The sequence below is a fragment of the Zophobas morio genome, unplaced genomic scaffold (genome assembly GCF_036711695.1).
Source record: "Zophobas morio isolate AGI-343-1 ecotype UQ-CSIRO unplaced genomic scaffold, CSIRO_AGI_Zmor_V1 ptg000277l, whole genome shotgun sequence".
In the NCBI taxonomy this organism is placed as follows: Eukaryota; Metazoa; Arthropoda; class Insecta; order Coleoptera; family Tenebrionidae; genus Zophobas; species Zophobas morio.
The window spans coordinates 137,232-153,707 of NW_026972381.1; the positions used below are offsets into that span (position 1 = coordinate 137,232).

A 16,476-nucleotide genomic window follows, 5' to 3' on the forward strand; every position below is an offset into this window, starting at 1 on the left:
ATTATTATTATTATTATTATTATTATTATTATTACTATAATATAACGAAGCGATTTACTCCGGGATGAAAGGAAAGCTCAACAAAATTCTTCAGCCTTCTTTATAAAGCGGGATGAAGTTTATTGTGAGTTATTATATTTATTCTAATGAGTATTATTTATTATTTACTATTATTATTGTTTATTATCGTTATTCTCATTTTTATTATTATTTATTATTATTTATATAATTATTATTTTTATTTATCATTATTATTATAGATTGTGAAGATGATAAATTAGAACCTGACAATTATAACAAAAGCAAACTTCAGTATACCAGACAAAAGTTATATAAATATTGATAACAATAATCTAAATAGTGATAATAATAATATAATAACAATAATAATAATAGAATAAATCTCAACGATAAATCACAAAAAGAAATAACAAAGAAACTTATTTCTTTACAATTATCAGAAGAAAAAGATATGGAAACCTTTGATTCCCGTCTGGTTAAAAATATTTTCATTATTATTAATGAAGAAATATATCAATTTTTCATGAATTGTGGGGTTGATAACATTATTATATTTAATGAATACTAAAATATGCTGGGAAAACCTAATCACTAAATTTCTTGCCTTTTTTTTTAATATAATATTCATTATTTTTATTTTTATTTATTATTAGTAAATATTAATAAAACTGTTTTTTATTGTTAGGTTTACTATTGGTTGGTTTTTCTATATAATAACCGCGCATTTTCTTTATTTTTTTTCCATTAAATTCTTTAATTATAATGAACTGGTATATTGGTATTTCTTTGCAAGCATTTTTACCTTTTTTTATTGCTCAGTTACATTTTTTCTGCTTAGTTTCATTATTTAATATGACCCAAGTTTAATAAGTAATAAATCAACCAATTAAAAGTCTCTATAATTACTTGCATTACCTGCACGTGGTTACTATTCGTTAATTTCCTTTTTTTTAAACCGCTTAGTATTCTTTTGGTATTGATAATTTATTAAAGTTAATTGTCCCATCTTTTCGCCAAAATATTTACTATCTTTATAGTGGTGCTAAATTTTAATGTACTGTTGCTATGGCCGTTTTTTTGTTGAACCCGACATTTCATTATTTATAGTGACTTGTGCCTTAAAAAAAAATGTTTTGGACAGTGACGCTACCTTTTAGGCGTTGCAATTTTTAAGTTGTATCTATTAACTCTTATCGGCAGCGTTACTTTATTTTTTATGATTTAGTCAACATTATATAATCGTACCAATCAGGAAAGCTTTTATTTATAAAACAGTTTACACGACGTTGTTATTGATGCGTTTTTTAATTAAATAACTTTCATTATTTTTTATAACTTGAGACTTTGACCAATGGCGTAACTACTTATTCTCAATATTTCTTTGGTAATACTGCTACTTTATTAGTTTTTTTATTATTTTATATAGACCAGTAACTTGTGAACTTTTGTTCCAATATTGCTATTTTTAGTTAAATTATTGTTAAGTTAAAAAAATAGAGGTTGTTTGACTAATGACCGAAACTCTCATTTGACACTTGGCTGCGGTTGGTTAATTAATATTCTCAAAAAATATAATGATCCCGTTACTACCCGCTTACAGAATTACTTATTCATAACATTTTAAATAGCTTTTACGATTGGTTAATTGTTCCTTTTTGTTTAAGTTGGTATCCATTGATTTTGTAGAATTAAAAATAATTAACAGATTAATGAAATTGTTTGACCAATGCAGAATTCTCATAATTTTTTGGGTCGGGAATGTTTCATTCTAAAAATAATACCAAAAAATATAATGAAATCGTTTCAATAATGGAACTTTTACTTGTTTCGGAAAAATTATAAAATTTTTAAAGTTTTCGGCAATTTTTCATTATTATTATTATTACCTTAGTACTTTGACCCATAGAGGCAGCGATATTTTTTAACAACTATTTTATTCGTCATCAATTTTTCATTGTCAATACAAACTTTACTAATAACCTCTTTATTATTTTATTAGTACGAGGACGAATATGACGATGCTTATGATGACGTATTCATAGAAAATTTGTCTGCCCCAACAACTTTTCTACAAGTAAAGAATAAAAAATTTATAATTAAAAAATGTTAAGGAAAAATATTTATAATATAAATATATAAAAAATAACAGTAACTTTAAAGAAAAAATTTGTAGTTTATAATAAAAAGTAAAATAACAAAAAGTAAATTTAATTACTGCTAATAATAAATATACAAATTTTTATTTTTTAAAAGTATTTATTATTGCTATCAATAATTATATTTATTATATGAAACTTTTATTATAATATTAATAAAAATTTTATATAAAAGATTTATACACTTTTAAAGGAAATTTATAGAAATAATAAAAAGTAAAAAAAAAATATTATCATTATATTTTTTCTTATAGTAATTAAAATAGATATATATAATAATAATTATTATTAAATATATGAATATATTTACTAATAATAATAAGAAATAACTAAATATAAATATACATATATGTACTAATACTAATAATAAATAAAAAAAATATTAATATTAATATATATTTAATAATAATAAAAAATAAATTTATTAAAAAATAGTATAAATTATATTCGTAATAATATAAATATATAAATAATATTATCAATAAATATATAAAAAGTTAGAGAAGTAATACAGAATATAGTTAAGAACTTTATGAATTGTAATAATAATAAAAAGTTAATTTAAATAATAGACTTTTACCGGCGAAGAAACTTTTGATAATCCTATAATTGGAGAAAGAAGTTTTTCGTATTACTTTTAATTTATATCAATAATGAATTTCTTTCTACTATTATATTTGATATTTTATTTATAATGATAATTATTATTATTATTAAATTTATTTTTTTTTACTTTTTTTAACTGTACTGCTTTTATTATTTTCTTACTATTATTATAATTATTATTAAAATTATTACTTTTTTTTGTATTATTATGAGATTTTTTATTTGTTATTATATTATTTTCATTACTTTTTTACTCTTATAATTATATTTTAATTATTTTTCTTTCTGGTACTTTATTTGTTTATTATTATTAATATCAAAATTATATATAAATAATGTCACGTGCTTTATGAAATTAATTATTTCTCACAGTAATAATAGTATTTACTTTTATAAAATTATCTTTGTTTTTTTCTATATAATAATAATTATTTTTCTTTCTATTATTATATTTATTATTATTATTCATATTTCTCTTCTACTTTTCTATCCATTTATTATTATTTTTAATAGTAATAATAACTGTATTCTTTTTATTATACAATTTATATATTATTAATATTTTAAAAATATCACTTTTTTTATATATTTTTATAAATTATTATTATTATTAACTTTTACTAATTTAGAATATAATTTTTTAAATCTTTATATAAACTTTTACTGATGGTTATTATTTTTGATATTATGTTCATAATAATAAACAGAAGAAAAAGAAATTTTACTTTATCGGAAGAAAATAAAAAAAGTATTTTTTATATATTTTTTTTTTATTTTTATAGTAAAAATATTAAAAACTTTTATTTTTTTATTATAAACTTTTAATTATTATTATTATAATATTTTTAAAAATATATAATTTTATATATAAGAGAACGAACACTTTAAGTTTATTATTTTTAAATAAAATTTTCAAATAATAAATATTATTTATATAAAAAGTTTTATTATAATATTTTTTTAAATAAATATATTTTATCTATAAAAAAAAACTTATTTTTATTGTTGATAAAAATTTTCTATTATTTATTAAAGTTTTAACATAAAATATATCCTTCATATAATAATCTTTTATGTTATAAAATATTTTAAAAAAATACTTTTATATAGAAATATCAACTTCATTATAATTATTTTTATTAAACTTTTTATGGATTATTATCATTATTTTTAAATTATATATATATATTATATAAAAAAATAAATTATGTATAAATTTTATTATAAGTTTTTAAAAAATTATTATTCTTTATATAAAAAACTTTTATTATTATAATATTTCTAAAGAAAATTACTTTTATATAGAAATATAAACTTTATTGCTATAACTATTGAACTTTTATGGTTTATTATTAATATACTTATTTATATTTGAAAATTTAACTTAAGTTTTTTTTTATTTTTATTATTATTTTTATAATTTATTATAAACGTTATTAATGATAAATATTACTAGGAAAACTTTTATGATTATTTTATACAAAAAATATTAAACTTTCCTGTTTGTATTATTTTATCAAACTTTTATATATTTATAGTAAAAATATATATATATATATATAATTTTAAGTATTAAAAATTATAAATATAAAAGCTTTTAAAAAATTTTTTATTTGTATTATTTTTATCAACGTTCATATTTATGTAATAAATAAATAAGTAATAAATACTAGTAATATAAAAACTTTTATTATTATTCCTTTTATAATATTTTTTTAATATAAAATATGACTTTTCTATTTGTATTATTTTTATCAAACTTTTATATATTTATAATAAATTTTAAGTAATAAATATAATTATATAAGAACTTTTATTATTATGCATTGTAAATAATTTTTTTATTTATAGTATTACACTTTTATATTCGTATTATTTTCATTATTATAAAAACTTTTACTATAATATTTTTTTAATAACATTTTTGTTATATAAATATAAACTTTTATTATTATTATTTATGTTTCGTTAAACTATTGTTAATTTTTTCCAAAATATTAACTGTTATATATAAAAAAATTTTTTTTTTATATTTATTTATTTCACTAAACTTTTTGTTATATATTTTTATAAAATTCATCAACTTTAGATTTTTTTTAGTAATAATTATTATGAATGCAAAAACTTTTATTATTATCCTATTCTTTAAAAATACTTTTATATTTATCGTTTAACTTTTATTATTTATATATTTAATTATATTTATTACAAACTTTTTTATTAATAAAAATTATATATAAACTTTTATTATTACTCTTTTTGAAAATTTAATTATATATAAAAATTATGTTTTATATTTATTAATCTTTTATTATTTATATTTTTTTATTATTAAAAAATTTTTTATTAAAACTTTTATTATTTAATTTTTTAAATAAAAGATATTTTTTATATATAAAAATTAAATTCATTATTTTTATTAAACTTTTATCATTTATACAAAAAATAAACTTGATAATTTTATGTTTTATTATTTATTTATTAATACTAAATTTATTATAAACTTTTTTATAGTATATATGATTTATATTAAAAACTTTAATTATTACAATATTTTTTATATTTATATATTATTATTTTACCAATGTTATCTTCTAGCGCATAATAATTTTATAGAAAACTTATTTAAAATATTTAATATAAGAAATTTAAATTTTTTTGGAATATAATTTTTTTTTTCACTTTTTAATATTACTTCATTATTATTTATTATTATTATTTATTTCCAAAAATAAACTTTTTTTATTAGAAAATTTTATAAAAAAAAATAAATTTAATTTTTATTTTTATATAAAATTTACGTTAAAAATTTAATTTAAAATGTTCTTTTAATATTATTTTTTTATTTTTTTAAATTATATTTTATAAAATTTTTCTTTTAGAATCCGAAATTAATAAAACTAAAATTGCTAATTCTGAGTCGTCTTTTGCTTGTGATTCAATCGCTCGACTGGATTCGAAATCTTCGCAGATGCATAAAATTAATTTAAAAAGATCGCCAACGAATAAAAAACATCAAAGAAAAACTAAAGCTGCTCTCAAAAGAAATATAAATTTTTAGTAAATGAAATTTACAAATAAGAATTTAAACTTAATTCGAGTTTTTTAATATTTATTTAAAATTTATAAATTATTTTGGAATTTCGGTTTTTAATAGTTTTCTGTGGCCGGCAATTTATTGAATTTCAGAATTCACTTACTGATTTTTCTAATGTAGTCGTTGCCGATCTCAATCAAATTATGATAAACGTTTTAATAGTTTATAAATAAAATTTCAACTATTTAATTTTTTTTAAAAATTAATTTTAAATTTTAAGCTTCCGGTTTATTGCTGGTAAACTGCAGTTCGTTGACTTTTAAAAATTAATTTTTGTAAATGCCAACTAATTTGCCAGTTAACAAAATATAAAATACTTGTATATAAATTTTTTTGTTAAAAAATAATTTTAAGTTATAGTTTAGTTTATATGCAAATTTAGATTTTTGTGATTAGTTAAAATTTAAATTAAATTCGTTATAAATCTTTTATTTCCATCATACAAAAGATTGGTTTTATTAAAAACCAAATTTTGGAATTATATTTTTTTTATTGAAGGAAAGTGCTGTTTATAAAATTCCATTTAAAAATTGTTGGTAAATTTCTAAATTTAATTTAATGTCACACGATTTAGAATTTTAGTTTTCAACTAATTTTTAAATTATAGAGATCAGTCTCTTTCTTAAAAAAGAAAATATATGTTGTTAATATTTTAAATTTTTTTATTACAACTCATTGTTTATAAGGGATTTTATAGAAAATATTAATATAATCATTAAAAAAATTACTTATTTTTCCAATAAAAAGTGGGCTTCAACTAAAAAAATAACTTTAAGAGGAAATTAATTTTTCTTTCTAAAAATGACGCAAAGGAAAGAAAAGTTACAGTTTCCTTTCAAAAATTAATTATAGTTTAAGAGATTTAAAATTTTTTGTATAGGAAAAGAAAAGCAACTTAGTATTATTCAATGGATTTCCATCGGATTTAAATTTTTTAATAAAGTGAAAAACGGAATTAGCAATTAATTTAAGTTTTTAAAATTAAATTAGAAAAATACTTGAAATATTTACTTTTGATTCAACTTATAATAAATTTATTTGTTCTTTCCGATGTCGAACTTCAACCCAATTAAATAATTTACTCATTATTTTAGAAAGAAAAAGTTATACAAATTTACTTTAATACTTAAAAAATCTTTAATTATAATAGTTTATTTAGGAAGATTTAGAGATTTTACACAGAAACCCAGCCTTTTGGGCTATCTCAGGATTGTACTTTTTTGTATACCATTTTTAAAAGTTTAGTCCAATTCATAGCTGACGACAAAGTTTTTAATAGAAAAAAATATATAATAATAATTGTCATTTGCAAATATTTAAAGGACTAATCCTTACAGAGATAATAATATAACCTAAACAATAAGGTTGATCTAGGCAAAGTTAAAAATTTTTAGGATTTAATAAAAGCATTTTAAAAAACGGAAATCTTGCAATTATAGAATTTTCAATTCTTGCACTAAAAAAACTTAAGTACATTGTAGGCAAGCAATTATAATGAAAGTAATCGACCAAACAATTTAAATACGATCACTAATTATTAGTAACAAATGTTACTATACAGATCTCCAACTTAGGAGTCTTAATAACCTCCTTAAACGATTAAGTACGTTACATAAATTTTATTTCAGAAAACTACTTTATATAAAAAAATAAAAAATTAATATATACATAACTACTTTTGTAATAACTTAAACTAATTTATTTAAAGGTGTATAATAAACGCTATAAACTTGCAAGACTCAAAAAAAAAACCCGTGTAGATTTTAACCTTTAGTTAATTATAAGACCAGAACCTCTTTACAGTAAGTACAAAGTAATAAACAAAAAAATAAAACTACTCTAAAAGTAATATTCTTAAAACACAAATATCAAATGAAAAAAAAAAATCATAAACCAAAGGTAATACATTTATACAACTATAACAGTCAAAAATATATATTTTTTTCTATGAAGTGACATGCTACAGTGGAGACCCAAGGCTCTAAGACTGCTTAAGCCGAATCCCACCCACATGGGTGTTCGAGGGGTAGAAGCCCCTGCAATTGAGTTATATAAGACAGGCCATTTCAGATGCTATAAAATTTGCTATTCGCCTATTTGTTATTACTAAAAATATTACTGTAAATGTTATTAATATTATTATATTTTTTGCCATAATCATTAAATATTTTAAGTATCATTGTTATTATTAGTATTGAAAGGTTTAGGTGATATTACTTTTGGAACTTTGTGTTTTGAGTGGTAGATAGGATCGTAAGTCACAGCTTTGGACAAAAATTGGTTAGAAAGCGCGCTGAACTTTGTGTACCATCTGTTTGCTGCTTAAATAAGGAAGTCTCTAAAAAACTCAGTTTTTTACGGTCCCGGGTTAAGTTGCTGTTGCAAACGAACCATGGTACTCTGGTTAGCAAGCGAAGAAAGTTATTTAGTAGGATTTGTAGTCGATTAACAGCCCGAATAGGTCCACGCAGTTGACGCCTAAGTATCGGTCTAACCAGATATTTATAAAGCATCAGTTTATTTTTTAGGCTAAGTTTACTTTTTTGCACAAAAAGGGGGTAAAAGGTGTTTTTTAAAGCCTTCGCTTTATTAATAACGTAGGTGGTGTGGGCATGCCAATTTAGTTTGGAGTCAAATATTACGCCGAGGTATTTAACATGAGTACTCCAGGGTAAAAAGGATTGGTAAGAGACCTTTTTACACTTCTTCTCGTTAATAAAAATGCCTTACTTTTTCCAGCATTAATTGTAATTTTGTGTGTCGAACCATTTTCAAGTATTAAGAGCTTAAGGTGTCTCATTACTAAGGAGACTAATTCCGCATATTAAGCCAAAAAGACATGAGTAAACGTGGACATATCATAAAAGTAGATGGAAAAAAGAAGTGGTAGAAAGGGGATTTTAGAGAGACTCCTACTTTAAGTTTTCTTTTGAAAGATTTCTTTGAGCTAATTTTAGTAAGAAAAGTTCTCTTACGCAGAAAGGATTTGATTATAAGTGTGAGATTTTAGGAAAGCAACATAAAATCTATTTAAAAATATGACTTTCCAAACCCTCTCAAATGCTTTCTCGACATCTAAGAATACTGCTGCTGTTGGCTTTCTTGCATTAAAAGCTTTTGATACGTTTTCCGAAATAAAATCTGTTGAGTTGTTGAAAGTTTATGTCTAAACCCAAACTGACGATCATCTGGTATATATGTTTATCTTCAGCAAAGGTTTGTAGTTTTTTTATTATTACTGTTTCCAGTACTTTGCCTAGGCACTAGAGTAGACCAGTTGGGAAGTAGCCTACAAAAGTACTAGGTTTGCTTGTTTGGAGAAGAAAATCACATCCACATAAATTTTTTCACCGTTTTCGGGAAATAAGAGTTGAGTAAAATTGAATTGAAGAGATTAGTGATAAGGTGGAGTCATGTTGGTGTTAGAAGTTTGAGCATCTTTATTAGAGACATTGACAAGACCTGTTATTACCTTCCTAATATGAAGAGGTTGGATTATCGCTCCAATTTTTTCTGTACAAGGGTTTTGTAAACCAGAATTTTCTCCATTGAGCGCAGTGTCTATGCATTTTTTTTAAGTGGTCTACATGCTCGCTATGAATTTTTTTGGTTAGGCATTAGATTAGAAGAGTTAATTTTCTGCAAATATAGAGACTTTTTAAGATGCAGAGTAAGCAATCTTTTTGTTTTTGTAAATATGGGGTATCATGGATATTTTCTTTTACCTAATAATAAATTAAACATCTCCAAATGGATTTAACGGAGGGAGTTAAGAAGTTACGTTCGTTTTCCCACACTTTGTTAAAAAATTTCATTGGTTCCTTTTTAGTTCTTTTTCAATTTGTTTACAGTTCTTTTATAGGCAGGATATAGGTTCGCTTTATTTTCCATTTTTAAACGTTGGCTTAATTTTCTTATATTAACGGAGAGATAGAGAATAAAAACGCCATTTGGTTGGTAATCGAGGCTTCGTCATATGAATAGATAAAGGCGTTTACGATACGGGAGACAGCGTCGTCGATCTCTGAAGGGTTTCCCATTTACCAAGCCATTGAAATTTGGTCGTCTCAAGAATTTCTCAAAAAAAACATCTCCCTATCTGTAGTTATGTAGTAGGTTACGGGGGTGAGAGGTTCTAACAATTATTTCATTAGTGTGGGATCTTGATTTGATGAAAGCTCCTGTAGGATTGTGATCGAGGTTGGCATTGAAATATTCTGTAATATTGAAATGTCCAGAATATCTAAAAAGCCCTTGTGTTGAATAATGAATGGGCTCCGACGGGGCTAAGACTACACAGTCATTTTGTTCAGTCCACTGTTCAAGAAACATGCCAGTGGGATTTGACTTTCTACAGTTCCAAGATGTATGTTTGGAGTAAGGTCGCCGCACAAATGGTTGAGGTTTCATCGTGAAAGATGTTAATTAAATCATTAGTGTATAATACTTTATCTGGGACTTTATACGTGGCAATAATATTTATTGGACCGGTTAACTGAAATCGAATGTTATTTCAACAGTTCCTAAGCTCTTCGAAGCTCAGGGTATTCTACGCAAAAATGGGTGATATGCTGCTACCACTCCCCCTTTTGTGTTATTGCGGTCTTTTCTATATAGAATGTAGTTAGGTATGATATACTTATTACCTACTTTTGTGGTTCGGAAATGAGGAAAAGGCCAGATTTTAAACGTAAGCTGAGTTACTGTAATTCTTGTTTTTTATTTCTAATTCCATCTGCTTTCGAAATAAGAATTTTAATCTTATATCCTAGAGGTGGGAGGGAAGTCAATGGCGATGGATCAGTTTGTGGAATAGATCTCCGATAGATTTGGCTATTTGGTTTCTAATAACCTCTGATAATGAGTAACGTGTTTAATTATAACTTCATCTAGGTTAGTTTGTGTAATATTATCTTTTTTGATTGAGCTTGCTGCTCGGACGTAGGTTACATTTGGGTGAGTGAGGTTATCTTGTTTGTTGAGAGGGATTCGATTAGAAAATTGCTCTTTTAAACGGGACTTTTTAGGATATTAAATACATCCTCTATAACTTGCAGGATGGTCTTCCTGATAATTAGCGCAGGTGGGTTTTTCTTTAACCTTCTCGGTGCAAGCTTTGGATTCATGGTCTCGTTCCGCATTTTACGCATTAAGACTTCAAAGAGAAATATTTTTCGATATAAGGTATCTTTAATAACACCTCGTGAACTATAAACGGAAACATAGCAAATCAAAAGAACATCAATAACGAAACATGAAATATTTTAAATAACATTAAACTAAGTGAAAAAAATATATACATAGAACACAGACTAATTGTAAATACAGTTCAGAGATCATTGAAAACAATGACAAAAAGAAAACTGACATTGAACCATTTCAAACTAAGAAAACATCAGATTACAACTTTTTTAAAAAAATTAACGGTCAACAACGAACCCTTATGCGAACAACCACAACAGCAAAAACCCAATACCGAATATAAAACAGCGGAAGACCTTGGTTTAAGCAATCAATATACAATTGACGACCTCGAAGACATAGTAGAACGTATAAGCCATACACAAATAAAAATTTATAAAAACAACCTAAACGGGACATCCAGAGAAAACTTTGAAGATAATAAAACATTGGGAAAAAGAAACAGTTAACCCTTACACTGGTTCAGATACCATAACATAAAATGATCGAAAGAAGATGCAATGAGAGTCATACAGAGACTAACGCCCCATCAAGTGAGAACGATTATAAGAGAAAAGAATGATCAGTTTATAAATTCCAAGGACAGTATTAAACAAAGAAACAATTTAAAAAACACCCCACTCTGACAGAAAAACTGACAATAAATGAACATCTACCTGCACTCACTTAATATTCAACGAAATGAAACACACCAACGGCAGAATGCAGTACATGGCGGCACCTAAAAAGGAACTACTATCTATAATTCAACATCAATGTTTATTATCAGAAAACTAGCATAATTCCCGCACACGACAGTATCATTACAACTACTTGGAGTTTCGTTCTATGAAGAACAATTTATACAAAGCTGGACTTACAGCGAGAGGCTTTCAGCAGACCAAGGGTGTAGACTACCCGGAAACATGTTCGGCAGTATTACCTAGAGAAAGTATCAGGTTCCTGTTGTTAATTGCGAACTTTGAACGAAAGCCTGTAAGAACAGCCGACATTACTACTGCGTTTTCTACATACAAAGCTTTCAAAACCGATTTATACCCATATACCGCACGGTCCATACCTAATTAAAGATCATTTGAAACACAACGGCGGCAGCTATTAACTACCCTCCTCAAAACGGAAATGTGTACTTCAACTGAATGTCGCCTTATATGACTTGAAAGTCTCTACTCGTCTTTTCCATAAAGATCTCACCCAAAAACTAGCAAATATGGATAGATACAGAGTAAGATGGATGAATGAATTTTTTACTCCATAAATCTGGATACAGTAATCGGCTGTTTACTTTGGCGATTGTATTATACTAGGAAACTATAAAACATTTTTGGACAACCTTATGAAAGAATATAAGCTGGAAGGTGATTGTAGTACTGAAACAATATTGGGTGTCGATATACGACAATCGAGATCTGCAAAGGTCGTAAATAAAATTTAAAATCGAACAACTAGCCCAAATATACTATACCTCCTCTACAGAAAAAGCTGAAATTAACTCTGAGCACTTATAACTTGTTAAACACCTTAGGGATATAACTGATTCTACAAGACCTGATATCGCCTACGCTACCACATTATTTGGAAGAGTCGTGCACAATAACCACGAGATACACTTGATGATGGTCTAAAAAGTTCTAGGATACTTATATAAAAAGAAAAATGTAAACCTAACTTTAAATATAACGAAAACAAAGATGCCAATATACTAAGTGAGTGTTATACAGATGCTTCTTGGGCAGACATTTACGTCCGCACCACCATTCGGCATATAATTTTAGTAAAGGGGGCACCTGTACATAGGAAGTCTAACATTAACAAAAGTAAAATTCAAAAATCATCCTGTGAAGCGGGATACATGGCTTTAAGTAAGGCAATAACCTACCCACGAACAATAGAAAACTTGCTAAACGAATTATAACCAGAAAAAAGTATAACAGTAATTTGCTAAGCGGATAATGAAAACAGTAAAAAATAAGTGCAGGGGAGCTGCGATAAACAAAAGACTTTGGCATGTAGAATTTATCCTACCACCATGCTAAACAAGAAATAAGGAGAGACATGTGAAAAACCATGTTCCCTCAAAAACGAGCTAACAGACATTTTTACAAAAACACTTGCCGGGTAGAAAAAACAGAACAAATTTACAAACAAACAATCCTATAAGGTACAGTTATAACAAGAAAAAATAAGAAATATCACAGTACAAAAACATATAAAACACAGCTCAAAAAACAAAAATTAAAAACACAAAACACAAAACCCCTGGATTTTCACAAAATATGATCCGTGAATAACCAAATCAATATTTGGGAAACAGCCATAAAAAATACAAGGAAATTAATTTTTCAAATACATACAAAATAATGTGACCAATTTTATCAATTAGGCACAAACTAAACTGAAAATTTTATAAAAAGTAACCTGGGTCTATTAAATTTATTATACAAATATGGAAGCCTTTTTGGGTCTTTGTAAAGGTAGATACAGATAGACCAAAAACCAGTCAGTAAAGTCCTTGCTCTCGTTTTATTTCTTTGGTTTGTATATATATATATATATTACGCTACATTATTTCACTTAATTATACTCATTATAATACATGTAGTTAATTGACTCTTACATTTAATATATTTTATAATTTACATTTTCTACAAAATTTGATATGGTATAAACAGGATCCTCTAACCAAAATATATACAACTTTCATACAGTGTAGAAACAACTACACTGATCTCTTAGAATGGAGTGATCACAGAAAATTTCAAAACGAAATATGTACACTGGTTTTAGACACCACGGCATTACTAAACACCATAAACAGCAATTTTGAATGTTACAGCTCTGGTAGCTATAAATTATTTGATCAGGGTAGGCTATATACAATTCTAAGTTTAACCACAGCCCAATATCTCTGGCCAAAATGGATGAATACGGGTACGCCATTACATTTAGTAACGATGAAGCGGTATTAAAAACTGAGTTCCAAAATAATCTGCACAGCTAAATTTTGAATGGGATATATACTATTAACGTTAGACTTGTTAATAATAAAGCGCTGAACACATTAAACCATCGAATATACCTTACCAACATTATATGTTTGGACTATAAGCTAGAAAAAACCCAAAAAAAATATTTGCCACTGAAACCTTTTACTTTAAAAAAATGCGAAGTTGGTATAAAGTGTAAAATAAAAAAAAAATAAAAAAATAAATACAGCAAACATTACGTACTCAATAAACCTGGACAATTACTATACGCCGATACACTAGAATGAGATCTTTGATCACATGATAATTACCAATATGTCACTATTGGCACAGCTACAAAATCAAAATACGTACCATAATTTTTAGTTAAAATAAAGAAAAAAAATAAAAGAAAATATACTCACCTGGGCTAAAAATCATAATATTAAAAACTTGAAAATAAACGGAAACACCAGTACTGCCTTCATTGAAAAAATAAAAATAGATAAAGGGGGGATTTCTATAATGAATTTTAAAGAGAAAAACTTTGCAAACTAGTACTTAGCAAACTAACACTACCCCCAAGGATATGCATCAGTACATGCTAAGCGAGCTAGACATTCAAACAATATGCAGCATGACTCATATACTGAAACAATCAGAATTACCCTTAATACTGGACCGGAAGCTATGAATGACGCGGTTCTCGTAGAGCACAATTTACCCAAGGGCCTAGAAAGATTATCGCCAAATCAAATCTACGGATTTAGATATAGAAATATCATGTTATACAAACCTCAAGGGCGTAAGGGGTTTGTATACAACAATAAATTTAAAAGAGAATCGGAGGAGAGAACGATTGAAGGTGTCCTCTTATCTAAGCCATCTGATTCAACCGATGATGAATCTCTGATACTAAATACTGACACAAACAGTATAATTAATTTAAGAAGCCTTACATTCTTTGAAAACATAATTCCATTCTGTAAAAGAAGAATCAACGTTAAACCCAGAACTACTCTGTTAATAATCCAACGTACTCTTTTACACGAACCAAACTTTATTCTACTCGAAAGAGAGTCTACAAATACAGAACGAACTGATATTGTAGGCGATCCTCTTTACTTTAAACCACACGAAACGGTCCTTGGAGACAATCTTAACAGAAATAAGGACAAGGAACAACATTCCAATATTTCTTAATACCAACGTGATGGGGCCATGGTACAGAAATACACCGAAGAAAATGAAGGCTGTAATTTCAACGAAACTCTAAAACAAGATAAGGTCCAAGTTTTTACGGAACTTTGCAATAAACAGGTTTCAGGAAAGACAAGTTAAACCGTAAAACAATTGAACTTTAAATTAACACATAGAAGGCATCGTAAACGACACTCTCGATACCGGTATGATGATTTTACGTATTTAACCTGTTAAACTTCCATGATCCAAATATTCGTGTAGATTATCCCCTAATGGTCATTCGTAGTAATATCTACAAGTTTATTTGAGAGATTCCGTGTTCTAGGATAAAGTTAAAATTTAACATATCTCCATTAATGGATTTATTTATCCACTTTCTAACATTAAACTTAGTGATCTCTTCTATAACACTAGTTAAAACTACATCAGAACAAAACATTTAGATAATCTTTAAAATATTTTAACAGACAAAACTTTTTCCAATGCAAAAACTATTAAAAAACCTAAGAAAACTACAAATTAACCGTTATTCTAAAACTAGAAGAAAGAATAAAACACAATCTTAATCGGGAATTCTGGATATTTTCAGAAATCGAAGTACTTTCAACCGCAAGGATGTTACTATGAGCCATGACTAACAGTAAGATAGTTGTCTTGAGTCTCATAGAATTTATTTTTCAGTTCTGGACAGTATTGCGCTTCAGACTTATATAATTATCAAAACTAAAGATAAAGATATCCCCCTTCTCTCAACTGAGGTGGTAAGCTTATTCTTTTCACATACGAAAATTAAAAATAGCTTCTACTTTTATATCTCCCAAGGAAATAGCTACTTGAGATTAAAAATAGTCACCACAAGCCTATTTACTTAACCAGCATTACGCAAAGAAAAAATAAAGCGTAGTTAATACTAACTCAATAGTATATATAGACATAGATATCAGCAAGACTAGAAATCCCTGAATACAAAATAAAATACCTACGAAAAATCCTTATCGAAAATTTGTCTTCTGCTTTGAGGACGTGAAATAATTGTTGGAACCTACGTCGATGGCTTATATTTAAAGGACAAATGTTTATAATAAGGAAAGTTAAGGCACACCAAAACATTGTCCAGCATAGAAACGAAAAGCGCTTAAAACTTAGATGCCGAAGAGATTCTAAGAATTAATATTAATTTTACGTGTCGTGCTTTTAGTACTTAGCATTGATGACAACTCTCCTT

The 16,476-nt window shown here is 25.8% G+C and overlaps 1 long non-coding RNA gene across 1 annotated transcript; it reads left to right on the forward strand.

Moving 5' to 3' along the window:
- The first annotated feature begins 418 nt into the window (after window positions 1-418).
- LOC135119664 (uncharacterized) lies at window positions 419-2,805 on the forward strand. Its single transcript, XR_010278315.1, has 3 exons — window positions 419-496; window positions 2,021-2,095; window positions 2,750-2,805. It is a non-coding gene; the product is annotated as an uncharacterized LOC135119664 (long non-coding RNA).
- The last annotated feature ends 13,671 nt before the right edge of the window (window positions 2,806-16,476 follow it).